This window comes from Wolffia australiana, chromosome 12, assembly GCF_029677425.1.
Source record: "Wolffia australiana isolate 7733 chromosome 12, ASM2967742v1".
NCBI lineage: Eukaryota > Viridiplantae > Streptophyta > Magnoliopsida > Alismatales > Araceae > Wolffia > Wolffia australiana.
This window is the reverse complement of record NC_135846.1, coordinates 673324-685252: the sequence shown is the minus strand read 5'-3', so window position 1 is coordinate 685252 and position 11929 is coordinate 673324.

The window sequence follows — 11929 nt, the reverse complement described above, 5'->3', positions numbered from 1 at the left end:
TTCCGCATGTGTAAGCAGGCCGTGAATAATGATGGCGTATTCTGATAGTGCTACCCAAACTTTCCGTGTATTGACTGCACAAGGGTATGTCTTACGAAAAAATGTTAAAGCCCCTCGATTGACTGTTATAGCTCGCGGCAACCAGAAATCCATAGAGTAATGTTCTGGCTTTGAACTACAATGCTGTATAACAACGACCCATTTCTTTTACCCAATCATCGTCGATTTTTTTAGCTTCTCTTTATCCTTATGGTCAGACATTGTGACGACAAAACTAACAACAATTAAAAACTTAATGTCACACACTCGTTACAGGTCAACCATTTAGTCTGAGAGAAATTTGCAGGGATTAAGGGAAGGTGATTTATAACCTATGTATGAAGTTACATAGATTTATTTGCATTATTCTGTAAAATGTGTCTGCTCTCGCTTACTTGTATGTATCAGATCCGAAAACTAGTGTTCCCTTGTCACTCTTTCTGCTTTGTTAAGAGATTCAGTCATGACCCGTCATTTTGATTCTCAGAACTCAGCAAGTACCTGCAAGTGGCGTGGTGAATCATCGGGATATTCGGCAAGTGTTCGAGTCACTGGTTTATTGCCGTCCTCATTGTTGGAACCTAGCTCTCTCACTTCAGCAACTCACATAGAGCAGGTAAGGACATGCACTCACTCTCTTGATCTTACACAGAGAAAAAGGTTCCTAAGCCCTTGCTCTCTTGATCTCACATAGAGAAACAAGATGAAAGAACACTTTGAGAGAGAAAGGAACCTTGATGCACACAACATACTACCACAATGAAAACACCTACATATTTATAGGCCCTCCCCCATAACTGCCTATGGATTTAAACTCACGATGGCCACACACCTTTCCATGTACTAGGTCTTCCAAGAAACCCAGTCTTCTGCGCTCCCTGAACTCAGCTCCTGCCTCCACATAACCCTATGCAATGCTGACTTTTTCTTTCTTGACTTATTCAAAGACACCAACTCTTAAATGAACTGAGTGAATATTAACATTCCAACACTCCCCCTTAATATTGACTCTCTTCGTGCTCATAGCCACCTTGAGTGATCTTTTGTGATGGCCTACAAGACAGCGAATACATGCTCTTGTTTTGTGTCCAACACATTGGCCCGTTAGTCCACCTTGTCATCATTGTCGTCGCTTAGACAGTCTTCTGCGTAATGTCATCGTGGATGACAATTATAGCACTCTACCTTTGACTTATGATGGGGCCTGTATTCGTCATCTTTGCCTTGTCCATTTTTTCCACGACCTCAATCTCTTCCTTGACATCGTCTTCCATCATGCCTTGCAAGAAGTGCTTGCTCCTCATCCACTGCATCTCGTTCTCGAAGCTTGTCTTCTTGCACCTTCAATGAGCCCACTAGCTCCTCAAGTGACATTCACTTGATGTGGCAAAACTGCTCTATTTTCATGGTGACATTGTCGAATTATGCCAGGGTTGCTCGCAGCAATCTTCCAATGATGTCGCCTTTGGTGAGCTTCTCTCCAAGTTTGCACATCTCCGACACAATCCGGGATAACTTGCCAACCAAATCAACAATTGAGTCATCCTTACCCATTTTCAGGTTCTTGTACTCTCGCTTAAATGCATGAATGCAATCTTGCTTCACTCGGTCAACAGCGACGTTCATCACTTGAAGAGTCTCCCATGACTCCTTCAAGCTTTGTGTCTTCGTCAAACTGGAGCTGTAGATCTTTGAAATTATTTTTGATTAGGGTCACCATAACAAGGCGATCCTTTGCCCTTAAGCACATCATCCTTTATGACGGCACTCCATAACCCATACGCCTTGAGCAATATCTTCATTCTCTTCGCCAATAGAGGATATTTCATCCTAGAAAAGGTAGGTAAGGTAGTAGAGACACCCAACGCACATGTCATTGTGGACACTCCCATGTTGGCTCTGTCTCCATCCACACAAGACCCGTTACTAGCCTCTGATACCAACACCGCCCCTTGTCTCGTCATCGCCATGCTTCTAGGACCACGAACCTTGCTCTGATACCAATTTTTGGAACCTAGCTATCTCACTTCAGCAACTCACTCAAAGAAGGGGAGGACAGGCACTCACTCTCTTGATCTCACCCAGAGAAAAAGGTTTCTAAGCCCTCACTCTCTTGATCTCACATAGAGAAACAAGATGCAAGAACACCTTAAGAGAGAAAGGAACCTTGATGCACATAGCATACTAAAACAATCAAAACACCTACATATTTATATACACTCCCCATAACTAAGCCTATGGATTTAAACTCACCATGGCCACACACCTGTCCATGTACTTAGTCTTCCAAGAAACCCAGTCTTCTACTCTCCTTGAACTCAGCTACTGCCTCCACATCACCCTATACCATGCTGACTTTTTCTTCGTTGACTTATTCAAATCACCAACACATAAATTAACTATGTCAAGATAAAATTCCCAACACTCATTTTGCTGAATCAATCTATTTCAGAGCCTTGTTCTAGTCAAGGCCCTTCTCATTGATGGGCCAGTTGAATGTTGATGGCTTCACATCAGAAATGCTCTCCCTGATCCAAGTTGTACATAGGTTGCCGACTGCCCCAGCAGCACTACCCCTTCAGCCTTATCTACTACATTACCCGTGTTTGTGACCCCTCCCATTCCGCACCTTTGGTAATGAAACTTTTTAGAATGGGATTCTTAGTGCGTCTATACAAAATCATATTACTCAGGCAAAGCGCTAACAAAATGAAAATGGTCATTTCCAGTGGCACCCACTACAAGCCCAAACACCAAAAAGATCGGTTGACCGAGCGACACACTCAAATACTAGTCTCTTGAGCTTGGGAGTCCGCAAAGCCGCTTGCTAGATTGACACTAGAGGGATGGATTGCATAAATAGCTGATTTGGGGAGCCCCTTGCGACATGGTGCCGCATCCTTAGAGCTACCATTTACTCGAATTTAATTACCCTCCAACAGCCCCACCACGCCTCCCTCCTCACGAGCGAGCTGCTTCTTCCCTTTTTCTTTATCTCTCAAAAAGCATGGATCCCCGCTCTTAGGCCACCATATCCATTTTTGGCGTCTATGTGATTTTGGATCTAGCCGATCGTTGGATGATATGCCTACTCGTTCCATACTTTTGTCGTTGTTGTGATCATGTTCATGTGAAGGTTTGCAGGCACCCCACACACCCCACTTTTGCCACCACCATTGAATGCTTCAATGACATTATGCAGCGCAATTAGTGTGACGTACTATAGATGTTTTGGGGGTGACGAGAACTGTGCCACAATTTGTGAGGCCAATGAGTTCCTCTGTGGAGAATGTCGAGGAATACTGCGGCCTGACTACACACGTGTTGAAGACGGCTAAGTGCTGGACCACCCTTGCACGTAGGAGACAGTATGGAGCCTCTCTTTAAGTGTCTATTTTCATCTCCATAACGGTCTAAGTTTTTATAGATACAAGTGTTCAATAGAAAGCATATGTCCCACCTAGTGCTTTAATCTACTAAAGCGTTAAATATTTCCTTCATGCGAACCTGCTCGAGGTCATTAGCAAGGAGATACCGCTAGAAAACAAACAACATTGAATTAGTCCGGACCATTTGTTTGGGAATTAATAAGTGCAGAGCTGGAGAATGAAAAAGAGCACTCATGGCCAGTCATGCCTGTTTTGCACTAACCATAGATCAGTTACATTGAAAGTCATTTAAGTTACAATCATGCATGTTTACATTGTTTTCTACCTTTGATTGAGAACCCACAATACCAGCTTAAAAGACATCGTTGTAGCTTTCTAACGATACCAGCACAGAGCTCTCGAAGATCCAAGAAATAGGCAGTGCTTTGTCTATATCATGTAATTCCTTTTTTACTATAATAATTCATAAAAAATAAAATTATGGGTTAAGTTACAGAGCAAAAACTAAGCGTACAAAAGCTCATCACGTATCCGACCCAACCTAAGGTGATCGAGTGAGCTTAATATTGCATGCGTTCTCTATGATTTTCTTTTGCTTAACCTGCATGAATTATTAGATATCAAACACATAGAGTATTAACCTGCATGAAATATTAGTTTTGTGCTATGGAACACAACTGCCAATCGTGCTAAACCTACATGACTCCACCCCGAACGCTGAATGTCACAGAAAAACTACCATGAATAAATATGATGTCTTCCTTGCACAGCGGTTAGGATGCAATCCTAAGTAAGAGATGGATATTTTGTGCAGACATGTTAATAGTAGTATGATACTCATCACAGGCGCACAACTAAAAGATAGGACTTCAGTCTTACTAATAAAGGGCGTAAAATTTCATCCTGTCTCCTCCCAATTTCGGCACAATGAAAAACATGATTATCTATCCCAACGTATTGAAACCACACAGCTTCCTCTAGATTAGTTATTGAATACCATAATAGTATTGGAAATAACTCCAAAATATAATGCAAGAGACCTTTCTCACTTACTTAGAAAGAGATAGTCAAAAACACTTGTCGTTATGATGTATCTTTGGTCCACACAGGTTTTCATACAACTCCTGAGGCTACCACCTTGACAGTCTACTTAACCACCGATCAGTTAGAATCACCTACCTGTAACTATCTGAACCTTCCAATCAGCGGCAGAAAAACTATAGTGAAACAGAAAAACAGAAAAAATAACTGTTCTTGGAACCGCTTTCTTCTAGATTACTTCCATCAAGTAGTATCATTTTTTGATAAGTCGGTGTCACTTAGCAACGGCAAGGTGGCAATAACAAGCAGACAGTACGAAGTTACTTCTGAGCATTTGGTTACAAAATCATCAATGCTCATGTGGAGATTTACAGAGCCCCCATGTGGTCTCTACGGTACTTACCAGAATGTATAATGGCAAATTGTCCCCATGCAATATTGTGACTTCCTTGTGCAAGTGATGCAGGACAGTTAGCTGATGGATGCAAACGACCAAGGAGATGGGAAGCGAGGACGACAGGTTCTGGAGGCTAGTAGGTTATAGGGTCGGAGGGATAAAACAGACCACAAATCCCACGATTGGTTCGTAAACTTAAATCTGATGAAATAATGGTGGTGCAGCCCCTTTCCTCGCGGAGGGCGGGAGTACTATCTTTAACCACCGCGATGATGCCTAAGCACCAAATCCAATACTTGGAATTCGCGTTCGTGGGAAAACTCACGAAAGACCTAATCCATTAAATGTTGAAATTCCAAGAAGTTTTAAGCAAATCCGACGGCTATGGAAGAATTCTCGAGGAATACTGGATGGAGGACATACGACACCAAGAGTTGAGGTGTACCTCCCCACCGGAGAGCGTGTTGAGGCTGCGGGGACTTTTGGTCATAATTATGCTCGGCATTTCGGGCGTTGCGTGGCCTCGCTTGGATGATACGGCGTGGTGTTCCGGGCACTGAGCAGCCATGTTGGCGCTTTGCGCGGGCTGCCTAGGCACGAGCGGCTAGTGGCTGCCTGCGGTGATAGCGTGGGTGGCCGGCTGGCTGCCCGGTCGGTGGTGTGGGCACGTGTGTGATAAGCCTGGTAAGCAGCCTGCGTGGGCAGCCAGGCGCGGGCGGCTGGCGGCGGCCTGCACAGGCTCTCCTAGCATGGGCGGCCAGCTGGCTACTGGCACGAGTGACCAGGCACGGGCGGCCTGTGGTGGCATGCGCGGGCATGGCTAGTGCAGGCGATACTCGGGCTGCCTGCGCAAGCGGCGAGGACGCATGCCTGGGCGACCCTAGCTAGGGCAGCCGGTGCTAGGGCATTTGGTGGCGGCAGCCCTAGCGGGCGACCGGCATTGGGATGCTAGGCGCAAGTGGCCTAGGCGGGGTGGCCGGCGCCTGCGCCCTAGCATTAGGGCGCGGGGTGGCCTGACACTAGGGCACGGGGCGGTCTTGTGCATGGGCGCTGGGCGGCCTTGTGCTTGGGCACTAGGCGGCTTGGCGCCTGGGCGATGGGCGCCCTGCTGCTAGGGCACGAGACGGCCTGGCAGAGGGTGCAGGGCAAATTGGTAGAGAGAAGAGTGAGAGGGCGAGAGAGGGCGATCGGCGGCGTGTGGCGGTGTCAATGATGGCGACGGCGGCGATCTTGAGAAGAATTACGGTTTAGGGCAAGTCCTATGAGAAGAGAAAAACTCAATTCTTGAATATAACTTTGCCAAATGTTTCTTACAATATTGGCCTTGGAGGAAAGAGAAAATACAAGAAATCACATAAAAGTAAAACGTGGGCGACGTGTAATCGTGTCACATAAAAGGGCAGTTCTAGATTTGTCATTGGCAACCTGTCATGATGCGGGATGTCTCGGGAGGCGGTGGTGGTACGTCCAAAGTCTGGCGGTTATCTAGTTTATGTCGATGACAAGTATGCTTGCTGATCATGTTAGATGACGTAGGTGGCGTGTCTGATGTTGGTGCATTGATGTCGTCGTCACCAATTCCCCTGAGGTGAGAAGAACTCGACTTCGTCGAGTCGGTGTCAGAAGACTCCAGGGGGATAACCATGTCAGGTTGAAGGCAAGTCAAGTCCTCTTTCGTAATCCACGTGTCATCCGTCAATGGTTTGCCCTGCCAACAAACAAGAAACTTCCGCACGGTTCCACCCTTGGTGAAGGTGATTACTTTGTCTAGTGTAGCCTCAATGTTCTCTTGCCAATTGGAGGGTAGTGAAGGAGGAGTGGACAAGGTCAAACTTGCTCACCCCGAAGTCCATGGGTAGAAAATGGTCAATAGATGAAGGAGGCGGCGCTTTAAATGCGACCAAATCTAAAATATTGAAAGTAAAGCTTATCCCCCATGTGGATGGTATGTCGACGACATAGGCATTTTCCCCTACTCATTTGAGGATTGGGAACGGCGAAGCACTACAAGCATGAAGCTTTGTAGCCCACTTGGAAGAGAATCTCTCCAGCCTAACCCTCACCATCACTGTGTCCGCTGCATTAAATTCGCAAAAATGACGATGTCAATCTGCGATCTCTTTACATGAAGTGTTGTTACTCATGATGAGTTTATGAATGTCCTCATGCAGACTTCTAATATGATTCGCAAATTCATGACCATTGTTTGAGACTCTAGCATGCGGCATCATAGGTATGAGATCGGTAGGTTTGCGGGGTGGATGACCATGAACGATTTCAAAAGGACTCATGCCAGTAGTACGGTTGACAGATATGTTATATGCAAACTCGTAGTGCGAAATGATACTACCCCAACATTTGAAGTTAGTCCCAACCAAAGATCATAATAGATTGCCGAGGCTTCTATTAATGTGGTGGCGTGCACGCCCCCGCATTGACACCAGACACACTGCCAAAGTCACCAGTCGTCAGACGAAGTCAACACTCCGGCATCATGCACATCTCCACGCACGCACACTCCTTCACGCATCATGACACCTCGCCAACGGCAGATCCACAACTGCCCCTTGGCGTGACACATCGCACGCCCCTCGTCTTTAATTTCTCATCATTAAGTCGTGTTTTCTCTTTCTTCCATGGCCTATACGTATAGGCCATTGTTTCAAGAAACAATTAGGCAGACATTATTCAGGAATTGAGTTTGTTTTACTCTTCATGGAGGACTGCCTTGCCTCCCCTATCTCATCTCTGCTCCAACCGCCACTGCCATCGCCGCCACCGCCGCCATCGCGGCCACCGCAGCCACCACCGCTGCCGCCATCGCCGCTGCCATTGTCATCGTTGCCGACCACCCTCCCGTTCATCTCTCCCCTTCCTTCATTCTCTCCCTCTCTCTCTCACTCTCTATCTCTCGATCTCTCTCCCTCTCTCTCACCCTCCTTGGGTTACCCTAGGGCAGCCCAAGGCCGCTGCCCTAGGCTACCGCCCAAGGCAGCCCAAGGCCGCCGCCCCAGACCGCCCCAAGCTGCTGCCCAAGCCAGCCCAAGGCTGCCACCCCAGGCTGCCGTCCAAGGCTGCCCAAGGCTGCCGCTCTAGGCTATCGCCCAAGACAGCCCAAGGCTGCCGCCCAAGGCTGCCGCCCAAGGCCGCCCAAGGCTGCCGCCCAAGGCAGCCCTAGGCCGCCCCCCCAGGCCGCCCAAGGCTGCCGCCCAAGGCAGCCCTAGGCCGCCGCCCCAAGCCGCCCCAAGCCGCCCCAAGCCGCCCCTGGCTGCCACCCATGGCAGGTCAAGGCTGCCGCCCTAGGCTGCCACCCAAGGCAGCCCTAGGCCGCCGCCCACACTGCCCCAAGCTGCCAGCCAACAGCGTGCACACTTGTGCCACCGACGGCGGTCATCGTCGACGCCGTTCGAAGCTTCAAGCCGCGCGCTCCGTGTGCTCTGGGTGTGCTGCATGCCATTCGCACTCTCTTTTCGCACATCGACACTCCGTGTGCTTAGCGCCCACGCACGCATCGGCGCTCTGCGTGCTCAGCGCCCACACGCGCTGCTCTGTGCGCTCTGTGCGCTCCGCGCACCCCACGCGTGCTTCGCGCGCACAGGTATTGGCCTACGCTTGACTCTACGACCACAACATCAACTCACTACTCGGGCCGTTCAATGCTCAAAATGCCCAGACTCTTCCTCGTCTAGTGGGCCACTCAACGCCCAAATTCGCCTAGTTTTGCCACACTCAGAATTCCCTGCAGCCTCTTCACGCACTACGGCGCTTAGGTACTCCTGACATATTTGGTACCGTCGTGTTCTTCGTCCAGTATTGCAAGAGAAGTCTCCACCGCCGCCAGATTCGATTTGATTTGGATTTTCCTTCTATTTCGTGAGTTTCTTCCGTGACGTGAATTCAGATATTGAATTTGGTGCTTCACCATCATCGCGGTGGGTGAAGACAGTACTCCCGCCCTCGACGAGGATCGGAGCTACACCACCAGTATTTCATAGGTTTTAAACTCCGAATTCGACCGCATGGATTTTTGTGATCTGTTTATCTCTCCCTACCCAATCTATCCATTGCCTTCCATCCATCTTGTCATTTCTCCATTTCCCTAGTCATCCATTTCCTAGTCGTCCTACATCTTAACGACTTCAGTCTGCCTATCGGTTTGGGGGTGAAAAGTTGTGGAAAACTTAAGCTTCGTTCCCAATTGGTGCCAAAGGGTCTTCCAAAAGTAGCTAGTAAATCGGACATCTCTGTCTGATACTATGCTCTTAGGAAGCCCATGCAGACGAACAACTTCATTAAAATAGAGTTGAGCGACATGAGAAGCATCAGAAGTTTTAAAACAAGGAATGAAATGAGCCATTTTAGAAAAATGATCTACGACAACCATGATAGAATCATGACGCTCGAGAGTTATTGTCAGTCCTAGAACAAAGTCGATGCTCACGTCATCCTAAGGTTTTTGAGGGACCGGTAGGGGAGTGTAGAGACCAGTGTTTTGCTTGACCTGTTAAGCGAAAGCACATACACGACATTGTGACACAATATTTGCTACGCCTCATTTCAGGGATGGTGAAAAGAACCTATGCTCTACGGTGGCGATCATCTAATCTCTTCCAAAATGACCACTCAGACCTCCAACATGTGTCTCCCAAACAAGGAAGTCTCTAAGAGAGGACTAAGGAATGCATAAACCTCGCTCGTAGAATAGGAATCCCCCCTCAAGAATATAATCTTGGTTCTTTGGGTTTGGGTATTTTCCAATGGTATGGATGATGGGTGCAAAGTCGAGGCAGTCGGGATAAAGATCCTTCATTTGGTCAAAACCGATAACTTCAACTTTCATGACATTCAAGAAGTGGACGTGTCTACTAAGGGCATCGGCAACTCTGTTCTCGACCCCCCTCTTATGTTTGAGCACAAAAGTATGTGACTGAATATATTCAACCCATCTAACTTGTCTAGGATTTAACTTCCGTTGAGAATGGAGATACTTAAATGCCTCATGATTGGAATAGAGAACAATTTCTTTAGAGAGTAAGTAATGACGCCAATGACGTAAGGACTGAATGATAGCATAGAATTCTTTGTCATAGGTGGAGTATTTGAGTTTGGGATGATTCACCAGACTTTACTAAAATCTGGTAAATGCAAGATGGGGGCTTGTGTCATCCTATGCTTTATGTCATCAAAGGATTTCTGTGCCGATTCCGTCCACTCGAAGTGAGTCCCTTTTAGACACTCGGTCATCAGTGCCATAATAGTGGTAAAGTTAGAACTGAAGTGTCTAAAGAAGGTGGCTAGGCCATGGAAGCTACGAACATCATGGACATTTCTAGGAGTCGGCCATTGGGTTATAGTCTCTCTCTTGGCCAGATCGCCGATAGGATAAAGCCTAGGAATGAGATATGATCAACAAGGAACGAGCATTTCCTTGGGTGGGCATATAATTGCTCGATCCTTAAGACCTCACACACTAGGCGTAGGTGATGGACGTGGTCGGATTTGGATTTGATGTAAATGAGTATGTCATAAAAAAAAAACCATGACAAAATTTCCTATGAATGGCCTAAGAATGTGATTCATTAACTGCTAGAAGGTGCTAGGTGCGTTTGACAAACCAAAGGGCATAACCTTCCATTCATATAATCCATCCTTGATTTTAAATGCAGTTTTCCACTCATCTCCAAGACCGATTCCGACTTGACGATAACCACTATTGAGATCAATTTTAGAGAAAATCCTCGAACCATCCATGAACTTATACTTGATGGTGATCTTATTTATGGCTCTACTATCAATGCACATGCGCCAACTCCCATCCTTTCTAGGAGCCAACAATGCAGGTATGACGCAAGAGCTAAGGGTCTCCTAGATGAATCCCTTGTCCAAGAGATCCTGGACTTGACGCTTAAGTTCCTAGTACTACGTGGGATCCATACGGTAATGAGGGGGATTTGGTAGGGATGATCTAGGGATGAAATCCATGGCGTTCTGGATCTCACGCATGGGTGGGATGTCATTGGGTAAGTCTTCAGAAAAGACACTATCAAATTTAGCTAATAATTGGGAAATCTCTTGTGGCGGGGGCGTGGTTTGACGAGTCACTATTCATGTGTGCAAAACTACCTGTAATAAGGGGTTATGAAGACATTACAAATGAAATGAACATACATTTTAGGTTAAAATCCCACTTTTATGCAAAGATTCATTCATTGTGTAGAACTTCACATTTTTATGCTTTTTGCATTTATAAACATATTAAGACATTTGATGGTTAAATAAAGAATCAAAATTATAAAAGAAAAAAAAATGAATATTAATAACATAAAAAAAAATGAAAGTGGGCTGCAGCCAAGCCAAGGCGCAACCTTGGCCCAGCGCACCACACACGCTGCCCGCAGCCGCAGCCAAGGCTACAGCCGCGGCAAAGGCCGCAGCCGCAAGCGACATTAGCAGCGCAGGCCCAGCCGACGGCCGCGCCTCAGAGCAAGAGAAGAGATTTGTCAGCGCCCTACACTAAGCGTGGATTTAATTTCAGTTATAAAAGTACGAGAACAAAATATATACCAAACCATGTTTTTACAATTGTCAATATGGGATTACGAAATCTCATATCTCAAACGCACTTGGGCCGGGCCGATAATGAAAATGAATGATCGCAGCCCATCGGGCCGAGATCTTAAATAAAATCCAAAACAAAACCCGTCCAGGCTTTGAGCCATCCTGGCCCAAAGCCCGCGTCAGTTCGGGCTTTTATCAATAAATGGGTTGTAATCTTGACTATCGATCTTCCTATGGAAGATCGAACGGTCAAGATCATCTTTTAATTTCTTTTCTTTTATTTTCAGGTCGACAGCTCATCCAAACGTGCTGTAGTGGATGAATCAGAAAATGCCGTGTAGCAGCGGACATTCATGTGGAAATGCTGACAGAGCAAGGGTCCACCGAAAATAAAGGGGTCCACGGCTACAACTTAATCGTAGCGGTTGGACCCCCTGAAAGGGAAATCGGACGGTCAGAATGACCGCCGATCGTCCTCTTCATCTCATCGTCACCTCCGTCGCTA